This window comes from Pristis pectinata, chromosome 25 (genome assembly GCF_009764475.1).
Source record: "Pristis pectinata isolate sPriPec2 chromosome 25, sPriPec2.1.pri, whole genome shotgun sequence".
NCBI classification, from domain to species: Eukaryota; Metazoa; Chordata; class Chondrichthyes; order Rhinopristiformes; family Pristidae; genus Pristis; species Pristis pectinata.
Window position 1 is genome coordinate 9,839,034 of NC_067429.1, and position 24,486 is coordinate 9,863,519.

General features: G+C 41.4%; 1 protein-coding gene across 3 annotated transcripts in view; it reads right to left on the bottom strand.

The window, feature by feature from the left end:
- raraa (retinoic acid receptor, alpha a) overlaps nucleotides 1-15,360 on the bottom strand; it is a 500,456-nt gene extending 485,096 nt beyond the window's left edge. For all 3 annotated transcript variants that reach the window (XM_052038428.1, XM_052038429.1, XM_052038427.1), the window contains exon 1: nucleotides 15,122-15,360. The gene's annotated coding sequence lies outside the window, so the exon portion shown is untranslated. The remainder of the gene's footprint in view (nucleotides 1-15,121) is intronic.
- Between the last annotated feature and the right edge of the window lie 9,126 nt (nucleotides 15,361-24,486).

Below are 24,486 nucleotides of genomic sequence, written 5' to 3' on the forward strand. Positions count from 1 at the left end.
TTGGTGAGGTATTAATGCACACGAAAGATGCTTTATAGATAGAGTCATGGAGAGATACAACATGGAAACAGGCCCTTCGGCCCATCAATTGGGTAAGATGGCATTTATTTGAAGAAAATGGTATCATCTACTCCACTCAAAGCTTGCTTTTATGACTTTACTGACAGGCTGCCCATCTGAAGACCTTTGATCCGTACTAGAATGTCTAATCGAAATGTCTATCATTCGTTGACATTGACATATGGCTCAATGTGTTTAAAAATCTGTTCACACTGGAAGGACTCTATCACTGCCTTTAAAGACAAAACAGAAAATGGTGCAGTTTATCGAGTTAAAACTGACATGAAGTCAAAGGATGTTTCAAAACCCCTTCGTCCATAGAGAAAAATTCAGTCTCCCATCTGGGATTATTTTGGACAGAATTATCTGGAGAACAGCAACTCCACTGGATGTAAATTAGTTTTCAACTGCCAAAATTTGTGCAAACATTTACAAAAATGTTTGAATATTGCATCAAAATTTGTTCCTTTAGGATTCTGATATTTCATTGGGTTGTTACCATCTTCTTAAAACTTTGGCACTTGCTTCTGTTTTTCTGACCTTGCATATACTCAAGTGCCTTTCCCTTGAGAGGTACAGATAACTAAAATCTTAGTGCTCCACCAAACACATATACTTTACATGCTTGCCTCCCATGGCAGAGAAAAAGTAACAAGAGCTTCCCACAACCAAAGCTCAACATGCTTCCAAGATGGACAACTTCCTTAATTTGTATCATGTCAAAAATAGATTCATAATAATTCTGGGTATGTGCCTTAATATTTGTAAGCAAGATAGATAATTTTTTAAATTTAAATTTTATTTACAGTGTGGTAACAGGCCCTTCCAGCCCAACGAGTCCACGCCGCCCACTTTAAACCCAAATTAACCTACCCGTACGTCTTTGGAACGTGGAAGGAAACCGGAGCACCCGGAGAAAACCCACGCAGACACGGGAGAACGTACAAACTCCTTACAGACAGCGATGGGAATCGAACCCCGATCACTGGCGCTGTAATAGCGTCACGCTAACCACTACGCTACCGTGCCGCCACAATCTCACTGTCATGATCTCACTGTCGTTCCTTTTTTTTAAAAAAAACAAAGTCCATAACTAAAAGCAAAAACTATATGCCACATGACATCTGAGAAAATCCATGGAATTCCAAGGTAATATCAACTTGACATTTCAAATAAGCATTTAAATAAATGCTCAGAAGTCTGAACCATATTACATTTGGAGTTTGCTCCAACTGATCCTTAAGAATCATGCAAGGGAGAGGGAGCAAAATAAAAATCAGTCTTCTTCCTGCTTTCTGGTGATGAAAAGTAGGCATTTGAGGATGATGATGATGATGATTATTTCAAGACAAAACAGTTTGCTGACACTTGTTCTGTAGGCTCATGCATGACGAAAGGTTACTTGGCAAGAAACTGGAATACTATCAACATCCATAAATCCATACCCAGGGATGAATCGGATGTACAAAAGGATTGGAAACAAAATCTGTGCAAATGTCAAAACTGTATAATGAAGTGTTTAAATTCTAACCTTTATTGAGCAACGTACCACAATTCTGTTCTCACTTCACAGTAACAGTTCAGTTTGTACTTACTGTAGGACACAATTGATTTTACCAGGAATTAATAATGACTCTCACTGGTTGTCACAGCCTGTGTTTTTGGCACCACAAATCATCAGAGCCACAGGGAAAACAGACCCAAAAAATGTCCAAAGGTCAAAGCAGACAGACAGATCTTAAAAACAAAATACATTCATGTAGTGTCTTTCACAACCTCAACTTTATCCCAAAGTATTTTACTTTCATGTACCTGAAGTGTGATCACTGTTGTAGTGTGGGAAAGGTGACCACTAATTTGCAGATGGCATGTTCCCACATGCAGCAATGAGATAATGAAAGGTAATCTATTTCAGCACTGCTGATTAAGGGATAAATACATGTAGAAGCTAAAAGTAATTGGCTGTGGAGGGTACCAGCTCACAAACTACCCACCCACCCATCACATCAGGCACCTCCTGTTCCATGTGTGGTAGCATCTGCTGGTCCCAATATTGATCTCATCAGTACCTCAGAACTGGAGTGGAAGCAAGTCATCCTCGATCCCTAGGGACTCCTAAAAAGAAAAAGGGATAAATAGTGTCCTATTTGTCTTCAAAATCATGTCATTCTTTTTCTTACATTGACAGACAGACAGACAGCATTCACAAGGAACAGAAGAATGTGTGAGAGAAACAGACAGAGGAGAGGGGGAGAGCTCATGGGCACAAAACAGACAAATAAATGGAGAACATGTGCAGACAGAGCGGAGTGCACATACAAGAGAAAAAGACATGCATGCATCAGAGAAAGACAGAGGGTGCATTGATACTGTGACCTCCACGCAAAATACACTTTTATTATCTATTCCTTAAATATGTTTTTCCAGCAAATGTAATTGTCAAATGACATAGTAGCAAATACCTGATAGCTGGTTTTATTAGCTGCATTTCTCAGGCTGGTACTTAGATTCTACAGTCTTTGTTCAAAGATATTTGTGAAAAATCACAGTAAAATGACCCTGTACAAGGCTAGAAAGAGAATAAAAAGATACATTGGAGTGTTACACTCCAATGATTTTACAAGGCAATAATCTCAAACTGTTCCTGTGGTTTATAACCATCATCTAAAAGCCCCCAGCTGATCACTGCAGCTGTTTTCTTTTATATTCTGGTATTGCTCATGGTGAGTCAGACAATAGCGTGTCATCATCAAAGTGTGAAGGGAAAGTACGTCAGGAAGCAAGTGTGACACTTATAAAAAGTACCTGTCAGAGACAAGACTATTTTTTTATATCAGCCTAGTTCCCATGGCATTGCTCACAACAGCAGAATACTATGTTTTGCAACAAAAGGAATCAAGAATGTATGGAGTATTATAAAAAGTGCAATCCCTTCCAGAAAATCAAACATTTATCCGAAGTCTGATATCTGTGTTTGAGGAAGAGAAGTCCATTTATAATTTAATCAATCCAAAAATATATGATCAGTCTATCACAGACCTCCCATAACCACCCCACTGTCCTCCAAAGCAGCAACCCCTCCAACATCCTCTCCTTCATTTAGCCACCCACTGATCTACTTTAAACAACACAAGCGTGCAACAAAGACATCCCTAAAAAGTATCAGACCTTTACGATCAAGTCACACAGAGAGGTATCAAGGCAGATAATCAAAGCCTTCCATAAAAGGATGACTTTTCAAGACAATCTCAAAGGAGGAGTGGGAAGTAAAAGAAGAGAGACTTCCAGAGCTGAAACCAACAGCCACCAACGATAAGGCAATTAATATCAGAAGAATCTACATCTAAAACCAGAGGAAAGGAACCTGCAAGACTTGTAAGACTGGAAGAGATTGCAGGGAATTAAGTGGGTGGGAAAGAGAAATGATGGGGAGACTTCAAGACATGGATGATGAAGATATCACATTTGAACCATAGAACAATACAGCACAATACAGGCCCTTTGGCTTACCATGTTGTGCCGCCCTTCAAACCACACCTAAGACTATCTAACCCCTTCCTCCCACATATCCCTCTCAATTAAATTCCTCCATATGCTTATCTAACAATCTCTTGAACTTGTCCAATGTATCAGCCTCCACCACTACCCCAGGCATCGCATTCCATGCACCAAGCACTCTCTGGGTGAAAAACCTCCCTCTGACATCACCCTTGAACGTCCCACCCAATAGCTTAAAGCCAAGTGCTCTTGTTTTAAGCATTGGTGCCCTGGGAAAGAGGCGCTGGCTGTCTATTCTACCTATTCCTCTCAATATCTTGTAAACCATGATAATGTCTCCCCTCATCCTCCTCCTCTCCAATGAGAACAGCCCTAGCTCCTTTAGTCTCTCCTCATAATCCATACTCTCTAATCCAGGCAGCATCCTGGTAAATCTCCTCTGCACCCTTTCCAACGCTTCCACATCTTTCCTCCAATGAGGCAACCAGAACTGGACACAGTACTCTAAGTGTGGCCTAACCAGAGTTTTGTAAAGCTGCATCATCACTTCGCAGCTCTTAAACTCGATCCCCCAACTTATGAAAGCTAACATCCCATAAGCTTTCTTAACTACCCTATCCACCTGCGAGGCAACTTTCAGGGATCTGTGGATATGAACCCCCAGATCCCTCTGATCCTCTACACTGCCCAGAATCCTGCCATTTACCTTGTACTCTGCCATGGAGTTTGTCCTTCCAAAGTGTACTACCTCACACTTCTCTGGATTAAACTCCATCTGCCACTTGTCAGCCCAGCTCTGCATCCTATCAATATCCCTCTGCAAGCTTCTACAGTCCTCCACACTATCCACAACACCACCAATCTTTGTGTCATCTGCAAACTTGCTAACCCACCCTTCCACCCCCTCATCTAAGTCGTTAATAAATATCACAAGAAGTAGAGGTCCCAGAACCGATCCCTGCGGGACACCACTAGTCACAGCCCTCCAGTCCGAATGCACTCCCTCCACCACAACCCTCTGCTTTTTACAGGCAAGCCAATTTTGAATCCACACGGCCAAGCTTCCCTGGATCCCTTTGCCTCTGACCTTCTGAAGAAACCTACCATGCGGAACCTTGTCAAACGCCTTACTAAAATCCATGTAGACCACATCCACTGCACTACCCTCATCAATCTTCCTGGTCACCTCCTCAAAGAACCCCATCAGGCTTGTGAGGCAAGATCTTCCCTTCACAAAGCCATGCTGGCTGTCCCTAATCAGTCCATGTTTCTCCAAATGCTCATAGATCCTACCTCTTAGAATCCTTTCCAACAGCTTGCCCACCACAGACGTAAAGCTCACCGGTCTGTAATTCCCTGGACTATCCTTACTACCTTTTCTGAATAAGGGGACAACATTCACCACCCTCCAATCCTCCGGTACCACCCCCGTGGACAACGAGGACTCAAAGATCCTGACCAACGGTTCAGCAATCTCCTCCCTCGCCTCACAAAGCAGCCTGGGGAATATTCCGTTAGGCCCCAGGGACTTATCTGTCCTAATATTTTCTAACAACTCCAACACATCCTCTCTCTTAATATCTACATACTCTAGAACATTACCCTCACCTACACTGTTCTCAGCATCATCAAGACCCCTCTCCTTGGTGAATACTGAAGAGAAGTATTCATTGAGAACCTCACCCACTTCCACAGCTTCCAGGCACATCCTCCCACCTTTGTCTTTAATCGAACCTACCTTTACCCTAGCCATCCTTCTGCTCTTTACGTACGAGAAAAAAGCCTTGGGATTCTCCTTAACCCTAATCGCCAAAGCCTTTTCATGTCCCCTTCTCGCTCTCCTCAGCCCTTTCTTAAGTTCCTTCCTTGCTACTCTATATTCCTCACGAGCCCTGTCCGGTCCTTGCTGTTTACACCTTATATATGCTGCCCTGTTTTCCCTAACTAGTTGTTCCACCTCTCTCGTCACCCACGATTCCTTCACCCTACCATTCCCTCTCTGCCTCACCAGGACAAATTTATCCTTAACATCCTGCAAAAGATCCCTGAACATCGACCACATCTCCATAGTACATTTCCCTTCAAAAATGTCACCCCAATTTACACTCCCAAGTTCTCACCTTATAGCCTCATAATTCGCCTTCCCCCAATTAAATATCTTCCCGTCCTCTTTGCTCCTATCCCTGTCCATGACAATTCTAAAGGTTATGGAGCAATGGTCACTGTCCCCCAAATGCTCACCCAGCGATAGATCTGTCACCTGACCCGGTTCATTACCTAAAACTAGATCTAATATGGCATTCCCTCTAGTCGGCCTGTCAACATATTGCGTCAGGAATCCATCCTGGACACACTTAACAAACTGCGCCCCATCTAAACCTTTGGCACTAAGTAGGTGCCAATCAATACTTGGATAGTTGAAGTCTCCCATTATAATAACCCTGTTATTTTTGCATCTCTCCAAAAACTGCCTCCCAAGCTGCTCCTCGGTATCCCTACTGCTACCGGGGGGCCTATAGAATACTCCCAAGAGAGTAACTGCCCCTTTCTTATTCCTAACTTCCACCCATATTGATCCTTCTACATTATCTACCCTTTCTGCAGCTGTAACTGTGTCCCTGACCAGTATCGCCACCCCTCCTCCTCTTCCCCCCCCCATCCCTTTTAAAACACCGAAAACCAGGAATATTCAATATCCATTCCTGCCCTGATGTCAGCCATGTCTCTGTAATAGCCACAATATCATAGTCCCATGTACTTATCCAAGCTCTCAGTTCATCTCCCTTATTCCTGATGCTTCTCGCATTCAAGTAAATGCACTTTAGCCCATCCACCTTAGTACTTTTGTAGGCTGTACTCTGTTTCTCCTTCCTCAAAGTCTCTCTACCTGTCAGATCTGACTTTTCCCCATCCCCTCCTTCCTCTGACCTACTCCTCCGGTTCCCTTCCCCCCTCGCAATCTAGTTTAAACCCTCCTGAACCACCCAAGCAAATCTGGCCGCAAGGATATTGGCCCCCCTCAAGTTCAGGTGTAACCCGTCCTCTCTGTACAGGTCCCACCTTCCCTAGAAGAGATCCCAATGATCCAAAAATCTAAAACCCTCCCTCCTGCACCAACTTCTCAGCCACGTATTTATCTGCCATCTCCTCCTATTCCTACCTTCACTATCGCGTGGCACTGGCAGCAATCCCGAGATCGCTACCCTCGAGGTCCTGTCCTTCAGCCTTCTGCCTAGCTCGCTAAACTCACTTTTCAGGACCTCATCCCTCTTCCCACCTATGTCGTTGGTACCAACATGAACCACAACTTCTGGCTTTTGAAATGTATTCTAAGTTGAACCTGGTGTCAGTTAGCAAACATAGGCATGATCAGCAAACAAGATGCAGGCAGCAAAATTTGGAATGAACAGATGTTTATGTGGAGTAGCAGTGGGAGACTCTGCAATAATCAATCCCTGGGAAGATATTTCTCTCTCCCGAACCAATAACAATGCTGTTCATTTCTATCAACCAGAAATGTTCCCTCTCAAACCACGACACAACTTTGTCCTTGGGAGAAACTGTTCTACTTTTCCCTTATTCTGCCTGGGAAATTTTCCCCCCCAATTCATCAAATTTACCCAAGATATGACATTTCAGAAAATTCTACCATTGAAAACAAAAATTTTACATCAAGAATAAATCTGTGACATGGTTAAGTATCCCTTCTGTTAAATGGTTACAAAATACTTATTTCCCTAACATTAAAACAGATTCTCAGATGGACTCCAGCCAAAGTGGTACTTATCTGCACCAACTTGCTGCTCGGAAATACCTTTCAATTATGTATTTTTTACTCACTTTAGCAAGCAAGGAGGATCAGACTGGAATTTAAGATTTAAGAAAAAGTTCTCTCCTCCTTAAGATGTCATAGTTTAACAGGCACATTATCACACACCTGAAAACCCTATTGAAATAATGGTTTTCCACCAGCTGAGCAACCAATACATGAAAGCAAATCTCAAAATCTTTTATTTATTCACAGTGAAAATCCAGCAACAGATGAAAAATAGCACAAATTACATTAAAATGTCCCAGGCAAATCTGAGTCAAAAGTAGTCCAGTTTCATCGTAACAAACCTGTGAATTTAATGATGATCTGTAATAAGTTCAGCAATAACAAAATTCCAGTGAAATTTGAGGAGCATTTTTGTGCAAAAGAGGACAAATTGACTGTTTGTGTTTAAATTTTGTCTGGAAAAGGACATAAAATTGACAGCAAATGGTTAAAAGAAAACAACCATTGAATCATACTTGCTGCAGCTCAGACTACCTGGATGAGAAGTTCTGCAGTGAATTTTTGGCACTGTGTATAATTTGATGCCATGAGTGTCAGATGTACTGCCATAACACCATTCCCATGCTTAAATACATTTTTCTTAAAAAGAGTTGAATTCACTTAGCACTATAGCTATACAGAAATAAAATGGCACTTAAGTCAATATGCTTTGACATTCAGTTCATGATACGCATAGATCTCTCTATTCATCACCTTTAAATGCACTCAACATTGTCAAAGGTAAAACTGAATATTTCTTCAGCCCGAATATGATGCAGCTCTTTCAGGAATAAAAATAAATGCAGCAAAAATCTGTATTGTATTAGTATGAAAGGTCTTACAACTAATACACGCACTTCAGTGAAATACTAATGAAGCACCAAACCAAAATATTATGCCCAAAATGAACGGGGTATTTTACAAAATCGTTATAAAAACAGGATAGTTTCTCACCATTCATCTCAGAAACAAGGCCAGTCCAGCAAGATTAAAGTTTTTCCCCCTAACTTTCAATCATTTTGGGTCACATCAACTCAATCCCCAGATGATACAAGTCTATGATATAAAACTGCCCCAATACTTTAACTATCAGTTTTTCCCGTTTAAGGAATTAACTGATACAACAACAAAAAAATTATTTGATTTACAGTCTATATTACTGAAATTAAATACAAATGAACACCACATATCTGTCAAAGGACATCAATGTAGTTAAGATCTTTTAAATGATGCCTTTTGGATAAGAACTACCCCATGTGGTTTCAAGACATACTTATCAGGAAGATCCAAGGAGTCAAGCACTAAATGAGCCAATTCAAAGTAAAATAGTTAGCCACAAGTGATCTTGCATTACCTACCAGGGGAAAATAACCAGCCAGGGATCCCCGTTTCTTAGTTTAACAACTTATCTGAAAGATTGCACATCAGATACTTTCTTAGATATTTCCCTGGAATGCCAGTCCAGAGTCCCAGTTCAAGTCACTTGTGCAGGGCTTCTAAATCAGAGCAAAAGTGCTATTAGTGAACGACATCAGATGCTGGATGGGCAAAGGGGGAGATAAGTGAAGAAATACTGTTAAGAATACACTTTAAAGTCTAAAACTGATGTTGCATTATGTGCATTGAGGCACCAGTTTCAGAAGCCGAAATACCTCAAATGTATGACGTTTTTGTTTAAAAAAAAGTTTTCTGCTGACTACTGTAAAGTCCAGACATTCTCTCACCACAGCCAAACTGTCAGGAGTTATTGGAGTAGTAGGTGATGGAGTTCAGACAGAGAGCTGTTGACAGAGCACCCTCAACAAATGTATTCCTTCAGTCTTTGTTTTAAACCTTATATGAAAACATCCCTCCTGCTGTAACCGAGCACGTTTTTAAACAACCTTTCGCCTCCGCTGGTTAAAAAAAAATCAGAAATCCTCTACTCTCTGATCTACAGCTAGGTGGTGAGTGACATAAGGCACAGCTGAAACAGACCAGAAGTCTCTGCTTCAGTCCTGCTCTGTAAAATTAGTTGCTGTAACTGGGACGGGTCTAACAATTGATCTCAGTTTCCCCACAGATGAATTGACAAAGTGTGGGTTTCTACTTCAGACCATGGCCCAGATTCTCATTGGAAACACCACCCGCTTCAGGTGAATGGCAGTGGGATCAAGACTAGATCAAAATTTGCTGCATATTCCTCCTCACTTGAAGAACTCATACTCAGAACTGAAGTTCACACATTAAGAGCGAATATTTGAAATAAGGTGCCAAAACGTTACATGGTTTTGAAATTTGCAATTTCATTACTAGATTGCTAATTACATTTATAAAACAGGCTATGTTACTTCCCATTGAGATACTTCTCCTCAGTGAGACAGATTCCTAAATCAGAAAGAAAGGGACTGACTTCAATGAATAGATTCTTTAATGGTTTTCAAGTCAAAATCTGTCAAAGATCATTTTGCAGCTACATTTTCAGACATCATCACCTTTCACACACAGCAACAGCTGAACCGCCAAACATAGCACCGTTTACGACCTCACAGCTAATGAATTTTTTTTTCAGAATTCTATTCATTGGTGTGATATATACAAATGTAGCTGCAAACAAGCACTGCAAGGTCCTAGAAACAGAAATAAATGACATTAGGACTAAGGTTGGGCTTCTGATATATAATATCCATAGCACAATTTCTCAGACAATATGCATAATGATGCCAATGATCTATGCTAAAGTATTATATATTAACTTCTAGATTATAAAGTCTAATTTAAAGCTAAATGGTTTTGCACTTGCCTTACAGGAACCTCATATTAGCCTGTATATATTCCCAATTTACCACACTGGAACAGAATCCTACACCACCTTTGAGGAAAATAGACAACAGACTGAAAGCACCATGTAATAATAAATGAGAGAAGTGCATCTGTGCTGAGATAATGTAACATCCGTGTTCATTATTTACAAAAAAAAATGAACACTGCAGTCCAGTGGTACATCTTGTAGAGCTGCTGCCTCACAGCGCCAGAGACCCAGGTTCAATCCTGATCTCGGCTGCTGTCTACATGGAATTTGAACATTCTCCCTTTAACTATTGGGGTTTCTTCTGGATGCTCTGGTTTCCTCCCACATCCTAAAGGTGTGCAGATTGGCAGGTTAATTGGCCAGTGTAATCGTCCCCAGAGTGTGGATGAGTGGTATAATCTGGATGCAGTTGATCAGAATAAAAATTGGGATTAATGCAGGATTAGTGTAAATGGGTGTATGATGGTCAGCGCAGACAGTAGCCTGAAGGGCCTGTTTCTGTGCTGTGTTCACTCTACGATTCTGAAACTTTAGCAAATTGTAAGAAGTACTAATACAATGATAAGTACACCAAATGCTTTCAAATAAATTGTGATATCTTAAAATCAGAAATTTGAAAAGATTGAAACGATGAGAGAGTCTACACGTTGGTCTGTAAATGATCAGCTACACATCATAACCATCCTTACTGAAATCTACTCTATTCAGACAGAACGTTGTCAGAAACAATGGATACATAGAAGTGGTTTCAAAGTGGTAATCTAATCGCTGAGTTGTGCTGTTAACATTGTCATCTGAACTCCTTGATGGGATTACTGCATTGTAATCACTCAAGTATACACTATATAATGTTGAAAATTAAAAAATATTAACTTAATTGTGTCATTAGAACTACCAAGATTCCTGAAGTAACATGATAACCAAAACAATAAAACTTTGTAAGCTTTTTCTGTACCTATGTTTTGCAACGCCACTGGAGAGCCCCATTAACTGTAATGAACAGCAACTACGCAAACATATTAACACTAGAGGAAACAACAAATGTACAACACAAAAGGATGTTGCAGGAATGTTGTATCCCACTGCAATCTGGACTAAAGGAAACAGGTAGTCAGAGCTGGAGTGGGGAAGAGAGAGGTGGAGGATGCTGCAGGGGGAAATGGTGGGGAGGGGTTAAACACTGCAACAGTGTACAGATCACAGGAACAAGGAGTTTGCTGTTTAACCATTCAATTATATCATGGTTGATCTGTGGCCTAGCTGCATCTTTTCCCCCACATGTGGGTGTAGGAATTGCTCACAGTACCCCAGGTTCAGTTTTACTAGGGCTCTGTAGAACTGCAGTACAATTTTTGTATTCCAGTCCTTTGACTATTCCACTTATGTACAAGTATCCCATTTGCCTTTGTAATTAACTTTTCTGTACCTGCATAATTTTAATGGTCTATTTACAAGACACTTTGGATATACTTCTGGTTTTTGTGACCATTTCTGGTCTGTTTTTAGATCCAAAAGAAGATGATCTCACATTTGCCAACACTGAAATCCATTTACCCCAGTTTTGCCCTTTTTTTGTAAAAAGATGCAATACTTCCACCTCTCTGCCTCAGAAAAAGTGGTTACGTGACTTTCTATCCTATGTCCCGAGACTTGCAGACAAATTGCACACAGTAAGGTTCCACAAAAAGCACCGAGTTAAATCACCAAACAATCTATTTGAATGGTGTTACTTTGCCAACAAACCTTGGCCAGGAACACTAAGGATCCTCCATTGCTCTTCAGGTTTCAAGAATCCTGTGACATCCACCCAATAGGGCCACAGATTAATGCTACCTCCAAAAGACAAAACCAGCAACAATGCAACATTCTCTCGGTGCTGCATTGAAATGTTACCCCAGACTATAACACTACAAGTGCGACCTGCCACAGATTAGATTTCCATCAAACAGTACATTTGATTTTTGGGTTTCACCACACCAGGTGGTGCATCTTCAAAAACATTTTTGGGAAACATTCCAAAGTAAAATACTTCAGATGTAGGAAACCTGAAATGAAGCAGAAAATGCTGCAAATGTTCAGTAGGTCAGGCACATCTGTAGAGAACCAGTTAACATTTCAGGTCAATGAACTTTTATCAGAACTGGGCAAAGTTAGGGTATCATGATACAGAAGAAGAGGGTAGCGAAGGAGAGAATTTAAGAGGTCAGTGACAGGATGGAAGGCACGAAGGCATAAATGCCACAACAAGTGACAGTGCAATGTTAAAGAATGTGGTAAAGGGTTAATGAATATATAGCGATATTTACTTCAAAAACAAACTGTAATAACCTTGTTTTAAGTATGTGTTTAATGAAAATTTGGAAGCAATTATAAAGCTGTAACTCAATCTCGGAGATTATTGTTACAAAGCAGAATGAAAGGAAGGTACTCTTTAATACATTAATTCTCAAAAACTTTGCAAAGTGCTTTTTGTTCAAGTTTTTTTTAATAAACTTAAACACTATAGTTAAGTAGATAAATGCAAAAATAAAATGAATGACCACTGATTAGAATTTTAACCAAATTACCTTAACCACTGGATGTAATATATAATTTAAGTCTGATTTTACATGGACAGTTGGTTTTAGGTCCATTCCTACACCAACTGCGACAATGCTTATAATTGATGCACACATATGTTAAGCTGAAGCTTAAATCACTACCATGTTGTTTTCAAAAAATTGATTGAGAAAATAACTGTTACTGAGAAATTCTATCACTGATACAATTCATGCAGAGAACAGGTTACCTCATACTCATTACACCAAACTAAAAGCTGCAGAGCTCAGATGATGTTAGAATATGTAATGTAATGATTTTAATAATTTTATGAACATCTCAATCTATCTACAATAAACTTATGGGGTTAATCTTGGGCAGAAATGTTAGCACCAAAGACCCTTACCCAAGCGCAAACTTTTGCAAGAGTTCTGCCATCCTCTATTTCACCCAAGGAGCATCCAACATGCCAATCCAAATAGTAATCACTGACAGGCCATTCAACCATGGAGGGCATCACACCAAATCTCACGCCTACATCCAAAATTCATGTATTTGCACTTCCAGCAGGGGTCAATGTACTGTGATCAGGTACTGTTAATGGTCCGGCTCTCCTATCCCTCCTCCACCACCACCACACCCCCTTCTCCTCTACCACTACCCTCAACCAGAGAACTCAACACACTGTCATCCTAGGGTCAGGCAGCATCTATGGAGGGAAATGGACCAGGACCCACTGATTTCTTCCAGCAGCTGTTGTGTTGCTCCCAATTCCAGCATCTGCAGTCACTTGTGTCTCCACACTGTCATCCTAGTTTCGAAAGACAGGGACGAAAGCTTCAAGCTTCTACCTGGATTTTCCATGATCCACGTTCTGCATGACAAACTATTCAATGCTTTCTATGCTCATTAAACAGTGTTCACTCTATTAAACAATCAGCAAAAGTTCTTGGTCCTGATTGTTAGCCAATAACATTCATGATATGAGAATTGGAGGAACTCAGTGGGTCAGGGGGAATGTATCGTCAACGTTTCAGGTCGAGACCCTTCATTTTGTCAATTTCCCTCCACAGATGCTGCCTGACCCACTGAGTTCCTCCAGCATTTTGAGTGTTGCTCCAGATTCCAGCATCTGCAGTCTCTTGTGTCTCCAAATAAACCACTTCCATAAAGCACTGTAGAGTGGGTGCCATCCATGGATAAGACCTTGCACCTTATTGCACTGCACTTTCTCTGTAGCTGTGACACTTTACTCTGTACTGTTATTGTTTTTACCTGTACTACATCAATGCGCTCTGTACTAACCCAATGTAACTGCACTGTGCAATGAATTGATCTGTACGATCGGTATGCAAGATAAGTTTTTCACTGTATCTCAGTACAAGTGACAATAATAAACCAGATATGCCTGCTTTTATACAAGGGCTTTCACAACCTCAAGTCATCCAAAAGTGTTTCAAGAGTAATCATTGTTGCAAAGCTGCCAATTTGTCCACAGCATACTCACACAAACAACAATGTCTTTAGCTAACCTAAACCCAATCATTTGATTAATGTATAGCAGCAACCAGAACAGTGGAAGTAAACTCTTCTTTAAAACAGTTACTTAGCTCCGTGCCTGATCCATCATTCAATGGTTCATCTCCATATAACCATGATCTCTGCAAGTTCCATACCATCCTACAACACCAACACCACATTAAAAAAAATGGAGAAAAATATCCATCTGAAAATATGCCCTTTATGGCAACGGGGTCTCAGTCTAACATTTAAATTGAAAGGCAGCACCCCCTTACCACACCAGGCTGGACTTCTGTACTTAAGTCCACAGTAGGAATCCTTGACCTAGAAGGTGTACCTAGTTAGTACCTTGCCCAACATTAAGGATTCTGCATCATTAGATGCAAAACTTTCAAAACAAACGTTTCAAAGACTATCCACTCCGAGCAAGTTCACCTCAAGCCAGTGATTTCATGCAGACAAGGTCACAATGTTTGAACTGTAACTGTAAATATTTCCACAAGCTGATTAACTAACTAAACAGTCTCTTTGCAACAAACAGAGTGTGAACTGAATGAAGTGGTCCAGAGCTGAGCTGACGGATCACATTAACTTTCACGGGGGGAGGGGGCGTGTAACCTGCCCCCAGGCCACCCGGGAGCAGTTCTGCTGGGACAGGCCGGCAAACTTTCCCTGGCCGGCTTTAAATCTCTCCCCACGGAGCTCCTAGGCCCCGCCTGGGGCTCCCTGCAGCCCCGCCTCTCAATTTGCCTCTTGCCTGCCTCTCGGCGAGTCCTGCCTGGCCTGGCGCAGCGTTGGGAAGCCGGGCCGGGGCCAAGCCGGGTGGGCATGGCCGGTAGCAGGGAGAGGGGTCAAACCGTGTGGCTCCAACGTGGGCCTGGGGCGCTGGTACTTACTGCCTGTGGGCGGGCGGGCGGCCAGCGGCGGCTCCGATCCGGCCGGCCGGCTCCTCGCACAGACTTCGGCGCCACCGGGAGGGGGGCTCGACTGCCGCTCGGCGGGAGCACCGCCGGGTCCTAACACCCGCCGGATTACCACCGGCTGTTGGGGGAGTTCCCCCAGCGCCCGCCCGGGTCACCACCACCAGCTGCTGGGTCCCGCCGCCTGCGAGGTCATTGACCGGCTGCTCGGTGCTGGCGCCCGCGAAATTACCATAGGCTGCTGGGTCTTGGCGCCCGTGAGATTACCGCAGGGTCTTAGCGCCTACCGTGTTACCAGCGCTGCTCGGTCCCAGCACCCGCGATGTCATCAGCGGCTGCTGGGTCCTAATGCACTCCTGATTTTCGCCGGCTGCTTGGTCCCCGCACCCGCGGGGTTGCATTCAGCTGTTGACCCCTATGCTGGCTCGGATTAACAGCGGCTGCTGGGTCCTTGCCCAGACGATGGTCACAGTCTCTTTCCCAAGTAGAAATTAGATAATCACAAGACTCTTTCATGGGGTAGTATCAAATTCTCCAGCGCATAGCTTTAAGGTGAGAGGGGAAAAGTTTAAGGGAGATGTGCAGGGCAAGTTTTATTTTTACACAGAGTGGTAGGTGCCTGGAACGCACTGCTGGGGGAGGTGGTGGAAGCTGAAACCACAGAGGTGTTTAAGAGGTATTTTGACAGATGCATGAACATGAAGGGAATGGAAGGATATGGATCCTGTGCAGGGAGATGGAATTAGTTTCATTTGGCATCATGGTCAGCACAGACACGGTAGACTGAAGGGCCCGTTCCTGTGCTGTACGTGCCCACCCATCCCCAAGTTTATCGTATCCCACATCACTAGCAGGTGCAGGGTCCCACCATCCACACTTTCTAATGTTCTCCTCACCTGTCCTTTCCCCCTCCTCCGTACTCCCTCCCCTCACCTTTTGCCTCACCTCGCCTTCATTCATTGACTGTAGGATGCTTGTTCTCAAATATCAGGCTGTGACAGTCCAAATACTTGCCTTCACCAAGTTAGACAAACGCCATAACTTTGTGCACTCCGGATTGAAAACTACTATTGTGGCTCCATCCCACAATCTGATTAAAACATTGCTGCATCTTACTGTCATCTCAAGGAAGATGTCATGGTGTCACTACAGCACAAAAGGAAGCCATTTGATCCATCAAGTCGATAGCCACTCTCAATTAATGCAATCAGTCCCATTCCCTGCTCTATCCCCATTGCCTTGCAAGCTTATTTTCCTCAAGAGCCTACCCAATTTTCTTTTGAGATCGTTGATTATTTCCACTTTCACCACTCTTGTAGAGTTCCAGATCATTACCTCATAGCAGGCAAAATTCTCCTCTTCACAACCCACTTCCCCTGTATCTCCCATCCAAAACCTTAAACCCGAGTCCTCAAGTCATTGCACCATCAGCTAATAGGAATTGCTTTATGTGACATCACCAAACCTCGTGTCAATTTCCTTTGCTCCAAGGAGAATATGCTTGGTTTTTCCAGCCTAAATTTGTAGCTGAAATCCCTCATCCCTGAAACCATTCTGAGGAATCTTATTTGCACCTTCTCATGGATCTTCACAGCCTTCCTATATTACAGTGATCAGGAATGGGTGCAATACTCTAGTTGTGACCTAACCAGAGCTTTATAGAGGTTCAGCATTACTTTCCTGCTTATGTACTCTGTACTTCTATTTATGAAGGCCCTGGCCTCACATATTTTAACTAACTATTCTTTCACTATGTCTTGCTACCTTCAAAGATCTATTGACATGAAACACAGGTTCTTCTGCTCCTGCACGCTCTTAATAACTGTGCCAATAAGTTTACATTGCTTCTCCCCACCCCAGCTGCCAGAAGAATCACATCACACTCCTCTGTAAAAATAATTCAGTCTGCAACTTGTCTGCCAATTCCACTAACCTATCGATATCATGTTGCAGTCTATTGGCATCAAGTTCACTTTTTGTCACACCTCCAACTTTAACATCATTAGCAGACTTTGAAACTTTATCCGCATTCCAATTTCCAAGACATTTATATGTACCAAAATAAAGAGTGACCCCATCACTGACCTTTGGGAAACACCACTGTCTGCCATCCTCCAGAAAGTAAAACAACCTTTAACTGTGTTTTCCTGCTTTCTGAACTTGTCAATATTTTTCCAAGCTGAGTCTCATCTTAATTTTGTTAAACGGCCTTTTATATGGTACTTTGTCAAATACATTTTTTAAAATCCATTTTTACAACATCCACTGCATTCCTTAACCAAATTGCTCCAAAAAAATTAAATCATTAATCCAATCTGCCTTTTACAAACCCAAACTAGTTCACCTTTATTAATTCAATAATCTGCCAGTTCTTGTTATATTTTCCCTCATTAGTATTTCTAAAACCTCATCCAACAGTGATATTAAACAGACCATCCTGTAGGTATGAGAAATATCCATACACCCTTTTCTTGAACACAGCTGTCACATTTAAAGAGAAAGATTGAAACAGGACCAATGGCACTAGCTCAGGTGGGCATCTTGGTCAGCATGGAAAGATGGGCCAAAGGACCTATTTCCATTTTGTATTACTCTGTGACTCTATTTATCACTTTCCAAACCGCTGGCATCTCTGCCAATATCTAGGGAAGATTGGAAGACTATGGTCAACTCTTCTAATTCCCTTAGCAACATCAGATGCAAGCCATTCAAACCTGATGACTTAACCTCTCTAAGAATAACCAGCCTTTCCAGCACATCCTGCATATCAATTTTCACTCCACTCATTCTACTATCTTCATTTCGACCAATATTTTTTCAATATCATTTTCCTCAGTAAATTCAGATACTAAACACTCATTACTTAACTTTGCCCTGCACATCTAAGCATATATTCACCTTCTGTGTCTCCTCTTGGTCCCACGCCACATCTTACTACCCTCTTATGCGTGTAGGAGGAACTGGGTAGATGAGGAGGAGAGAGAAAAGAGACAAAGGGGGTCCAATTTCAGGTAAACTGCTCCACCCCATCCCTTTTCCCTTCCTACACCCACCCCAGCCCCCCTATCACTGTTTCTTTTTCTTCCTTCACACACTCCTTCCACTGGGTCCCCTCTCAACCGCTTCCCCCCCCCCCCCCCCCCCGTTCCCATCTGCCCACCCCACCTCCCTTATTTCATTCCCTCATAACCTTCCTTTCCTATCAGTTTCCATCATCTGCAGCCTTTTGTCATTGCCCAGCCTCTGTCGCCATTCCCACTCTCCCCTCCTCCATCTGCCTATCACCCCTCCTCACCTGGATCCACCTCTCACTTGCCAGCTTCTTGTTCCACCTCTTTATACTGGCCATCTCTTCTCTATCTTTCAGTTAAGACGAAGGGTCTCGACTGAAACGTCAGCTGTCCATTTCCCTCCACAGATCTGCCTGACCCACTGAGTTCCTCCAGCACTTTGTTTCTCCCGGTAACTGTTAATTTTTGCCATTGTACCACTGTTACTGGAACACTGATTCGGTCAGGACCCTACACACACCCCGCCTACACTGAACCACAGAATCCACTGTTTATATGTCAGAATCGCCTGCTTCATTATAAACTTAAATACTAGAAACAAGTTCTTTTTCAAAAGACAGCCACCTATAGAATCTTTGAATACACCTTGGAGTGAAATAAGACCAGCTAGCATTTTATAGAAAGAAGAGAATTCAATTCTCAATTTTCTGTTTTTTTTAATTAATGGACCTGAAGAAGCACACTGACCATATTAGATATCAGTAATCAGTATAATTGTCTGTTTAGAACAGTGATGGTGGAACTGCTGTAATATAGTAAAACTCAAAGGTGGGATCTATTTATTGTTTCCTATGCATTGTTAACTTCCAGGTTTTCCAACAAGTTCAAGTTCACTAGACAACCTGATTTGTAGTTCAGCTTCTTGTAACAATGACTCTATCCACTTGATTTAATAAGTGTAATAGAAACTCAGATGTTCTGGATTGAAAAAGATCACGTGGGCCCATTCTCCAAACCACCACACACTCTTGCAACTCCACCATTTCATCTAGAAACAGGGACCAATAACTGTGGAAAACTACTTGCATGTCAGAAACAAGAACAGATAATGCTGCAGACATTTCCCATGTCAGTCAGCACCCCTAGGGAGAACAGACAAGTTGACATTTGAAGTGTAACCTTTGATTAGAACAGATTGATACAATATCACCTGCAGCCTGGTGTGATTTTAATTATCTTACTTCTTTGTTCCAGAATCAAACCTAGTTGAGATTCTCCTACAAACTGTAATGTTCCCTTTGGTATGCAAGTTATGACAAAAGATGTAGAATTGCCTCTAGTTACTGTTACACACACCAAACAGAAGAACTAACAAAGGTTCTGTTCTGTAATAAAAAAACTAAGAAAAGATGAGAGCATTCAACCAACAAGCTAGTGGCTTTTATAAGCTTTCTGTTCCCTCTCTCCAGACAGTACTGGAACAATGTCAAATTTTTGTAATTAGTATGGGTCATTCTAAGTTAACTTACCAAACAGGAAACTGATGATTGAATACCCTTCATTGACTTAAATAGAGTCTAAAATTAGATAAATTGCAGAAGCAACCGATCCCCTCAGTCTCCTGACAGGTGTGCTGACTTGAAGGTGCCGCCACCGAGTCGGTGGAACTAATTAATGATGGCATCAGGCATTATTACAGTACACATCAAACCTAAACAGAATGTCCCATGAACTGTCAGCAAATCAACCGAGTGGGGACCAGTCAGGCCATTTATTGGTGCCAGCCCATCAATAGAGCATTCCAGTTAGATCCATTTATTTTTCCTTCCCACTGCCTAGTAAGTTGTTCATCTTTAAATATTTACCAAATTCCTTTGTGAATATTACTTGAGCCTGTTTCCACCTCTCTTCCAGTCAGTGCACTGCAGATTGAAATCTCCTCACTTACGCCCAGCTTGATCTATTTTGCCAATTATATTAAGGCCATGTTCTCAGTTACGATCCTCCCAACTGCTTTTCCCTATCCACATATCAAATATCATCACAATATTGCCATTCAATCTCTTGAGCCTGTCCATCAATCGGTGAGATTGAAGCTTATTCCTATCCTAACCCCATTCACCTGCCTTGCCGGTATATCCTTTGGCTAGCAAAAACCTGTCAATCTCAAATTTAGAATTATCAATTAATCTGGCACCCACTGCTTTTTGTGAGTTCCAAATTATTACCATTCTATACGTTAAGAAGTGATTTAGGGTTGATCTGATTCGAGGGTTGTGGCCTGTTATCCTAACTGTCCATTTCTAAGTTGGAACTAAAAACCTACCTCTTTGACTAAGCTTTTAGTTACTGTACTAATGGACTGGATTGTCCTGATGGTTAGCTGGCATTTCTATAGTGAACCATTAGTCACCAGTACTGTGCACATCACCGTGTTCCAGATTGCGACACTTGCACACTACACTGCAGAAGCTGGGAATGTGCTGATGGTTAGATGCTCCTTTCCTTGTGCCCCTGGACAATGCAAGCTGCTGAACCAAGGATCCAGATACAGTGTATATGCCTCCTCAGTTTTATGCCCGCCATTCATTTGAATGGAGCTGCTAATATTCATTAAATGTGCAAGTTTAACTGATTTTTTGATAATTTAGTTTTATTTACACTTAACAGTAATTAAATGCTTTTTAAATTTTTTTAAATAGTTTAATTCTTTAAATAAATAAATGAATGTCTCTCATGATCAGAAATATATTTGCTTTTTCTTCTTAGGCAGACCTTTGGGATCAAGGATGACTTGCTTCTACAGATTTTGTGGATGTTGAGGTTAACACAAGGCAGACAGACTCTTCCACAGATGTGGTAGGGATGTCCGATGCGGCAGTTGGGAGGAATCATAGGCAGTGAAACGGACCCTTCACAGAATGAGCTGTCAAAGGCCATCAGGGTGGTGGTGAGATGGAGCTTCAGGATGCACTATTCAGAGACTTGGCTAGTACTCAGGGTGTAATTCATTTCCAGGTGGCTACTGAAGAAAGGTCTTGAAGTCATTAGAAGACAGGTGACTGTGAAAGGTTAGAGCAGGCAGAGAGAAAGCATAGGTGCTGGGTTGCATCAAGGACAATCGAGCTTATTAACTATTTATGTGCTTGTTGTCAAAATTTGAGACATGTTGAAAAAAAAGGCAAGCACAATTTGTTCTGACGAAAGGCCATACAAAAGAGATGAATTACAACCAAGAGTTGTCTACACAGCCCCTAAAGCCTGCTCTACCATTTAATATTATGGTTGATCTGGTTGCAACCTCAACCCTTTGTTTGTCAAGCATCTATTTCTGCCTTAAAAATATTCAAAGACTGCTTTCACCTTCTTTTGAGGAAGAGATTTCCAAATACTCATGACCCTTCAGGGAAAGAGTTTGCCTCTTCTCAGTCTTATATGGGTGACCCCTCAGTTTTAAAAGGAGACCTTTTTCCTTTTTTTTGCACTATTTATGTTGTAACTTATAATAATTTTTATCTCTTGCACTGTACTGCTGCTACAAAACAACAAATTTCACAACATATGTCAGTGATAATAAACCCGAGTCTGATTAATTTTAGATTCTCCCACAACAGGAAACATTCCTGTACATCAGCCTGTCAAGACCACTCAAGATCTTATATATTTCAATCAAGTCAAATCTCACTCTTCTAAATTCCCACGGAACAATTTTTCTTTCCAAGAAAATCCACCCCTTTCAGTTATTAGCCTAGTAAACTTCCTCAAACTGCTTCCAATGAACCAGCAAACTCGTTAAGTAAGGAGACCAATACTGTGCACAGTACTCCAGAATTGGTCTCACCATTGCCCTATAGAATTGAAGGTCCCTACTTTTGCATTCAATTCCCTTAGCAATAAATCTGAAATCTTAACTCTTTTTCTCACCCCATTATGCTGCCTGACAATGAATTTTTCCAACATTTTCTGCCTTTTGGTTCAGATTTCCTGCATACACAGAATTTTGCGCTAGCAAGCTGTTAGTGTTATTCTGTATCTCAGCCAATGGGAGAAAATAATAGCTTTAAGAATTGTATAAAAACGCAGCCAAAATCACACAGTATCCTTCTATATTCCAGGGAATAGAAACACCATTTTATGTAATCTTATCAATCCTTTAGGTATAAACTGCCAACTCTTGTAGTACTTGAAGAAAGAATGAAATGACTTTAAATAAATGACAAACATAAAACAAAGGGTTCTCTTGTGTTCATCGGGTAGTAGTGTTTGATCTGAATCTCTGTTGACACCACTGTGTCAGTGAATGAGTTGGAGGTAGGTTTGGTTTAAAGCAATGAGTTGATTGTGCAGTTATCAAAGTCAATTTACTCAGAAAATAGTGTCTAAGAGGTATAAAAAAAAATCAAAGAAACTGCAGCAAATTTTCCCCAATAAAAGCAGAATCATTTTTCCAGGAAAACACAATGAACAGAGTTCCTTAAAAATTGTGCTCTAATTTAGCAGTCACTTATAGCAAAATGATCAACAAACCTGACAGAAGAGTTATCCAATCATTCCCACCCTTTCTTGGAATGGACTTCTCAACATATGCTGCCTTTCAACTTCACAAACTGAGTCATAAGCTTTCTCTGTCAAAGCCAACAATATTATTACTGACATTTAGCGAAAGAGAAAATACAAAAGGGGGAAAAAAAAACTTCTTTCAACACTCTCTGAAACTAAACATCCTCTCAAAAATAGAACATTGTGAAATTCACTTCTAGATTACACATGAATAAACAAGCATAAATTAAGAGCAGAGATACACCACTCAATCCCTTCAGACTGCTCCACCATTCAATAAGGTTCAATAAGATCAGCCATTCAATATGGCTGATCTGTTTGTAACCTCAACATTTGTCAGTCGTGACCTTTCACCCCCTTACTTACCAAGTATTAAAAATATTCAAAGACTTTTCCTCCACTTCCCTTTGAGGTTGAGAGTTCCAAAGACCCACAAGCCTCAGAGAAAAAAATAGTCTAATTTCTGTCATAAATGGGTGACACCTTATTTTTAAATAGTAACTCTTAATTCTAGATTCTCCCACACCAGGAAATCTCTCTCCACATCCAACCTGGCCTTCAGGATCTTATATGTTACAATGAAATAATCTTTTCATTCTTCTAGAAATCTTCAACAACTAATCTAGCTTGTCCAACTTTTCCTCGTGAGACAACCCACTCTTTCCAGGCAGTAGTCTAATAAATATCCTCTTAACTGCTTTCAGTAAATTAATAGCCTTCCTCTAAGGAGACTAATACAGTATACTGTACTCCAGATGTAATCTCTTCAGTGCCCTACCCAAGTGAATTCAGTTTCCCTACCAATAATTGATAACATTTCTTAATTACCTATATTCTGGCATTTTGTGAATCACACATTAGGACTTCCAGATTCCTCTGCATCACAGACTTCTGCAATTTCTAACTATTTAGATAATATGCTTCTACTTTTGTTACTCCTCCCTATATGGCAATCCCCCCCACACACATTATACACTATTTGACCACTCACTTAACCTAACCATATCCCTTTGTCATCTCCTTAACTCCTCTTCACAACTTACTTTCCCATCTAAATTGTATCATCAGCAAACTTAGCAACCATACTTTCGTTACTCCATCCAAATCACCTAAATAAATTGTAAAAATTCAAGGCACAGCTCGCAGAACTGCTGCTGCATAGTTCCAGCAACCCGTGCTTGATCCTGACCTCTGATGCTGTTTGCGTGGAGTTTACACATTCTCTCTGTGACTGCATGGGTTTTCGGGTTTCCTCTCACATTCCAAAGATGTGTGGGCTGATATGTTAATTGGCAGCTCTACATTGTCCCAAGTGTGTGGGGGAGTGGTACAGTATGGGGGGGATGATGGGCCTGTGGTGACAATAAAATGGGATTAGTGCAAAAGGGTACTTGGCATACTCGGTGGCCCAAAGGTCCTGCTTGATTCTTTGATTTAGCATTGATATCTATAGCACACCACCCATTACATCTTGCCAAACCAAAAATGAGCTATGTCCATCTCCCATTAGCCAGCCAATCTTCTATCCACACCAATATGTTAGACCATGTGCTTTCATGATTGATAAAGTGCCACATGAAAGGTTATTGACAGACACCTTCTGGATATCTCAGTATAAGCAGACATGCACCAGTTCCTTTACCTAGAGCACATGCTACTTCTTTAAAAGAAAACGCTAACAAGTATATCTTTTTGAACAAGGCGGCACGGTAGCATAGCGGTCAGAGTAACGCTATTACAGTGCCAGCGATTGGGGTTCAATTTCCGCTG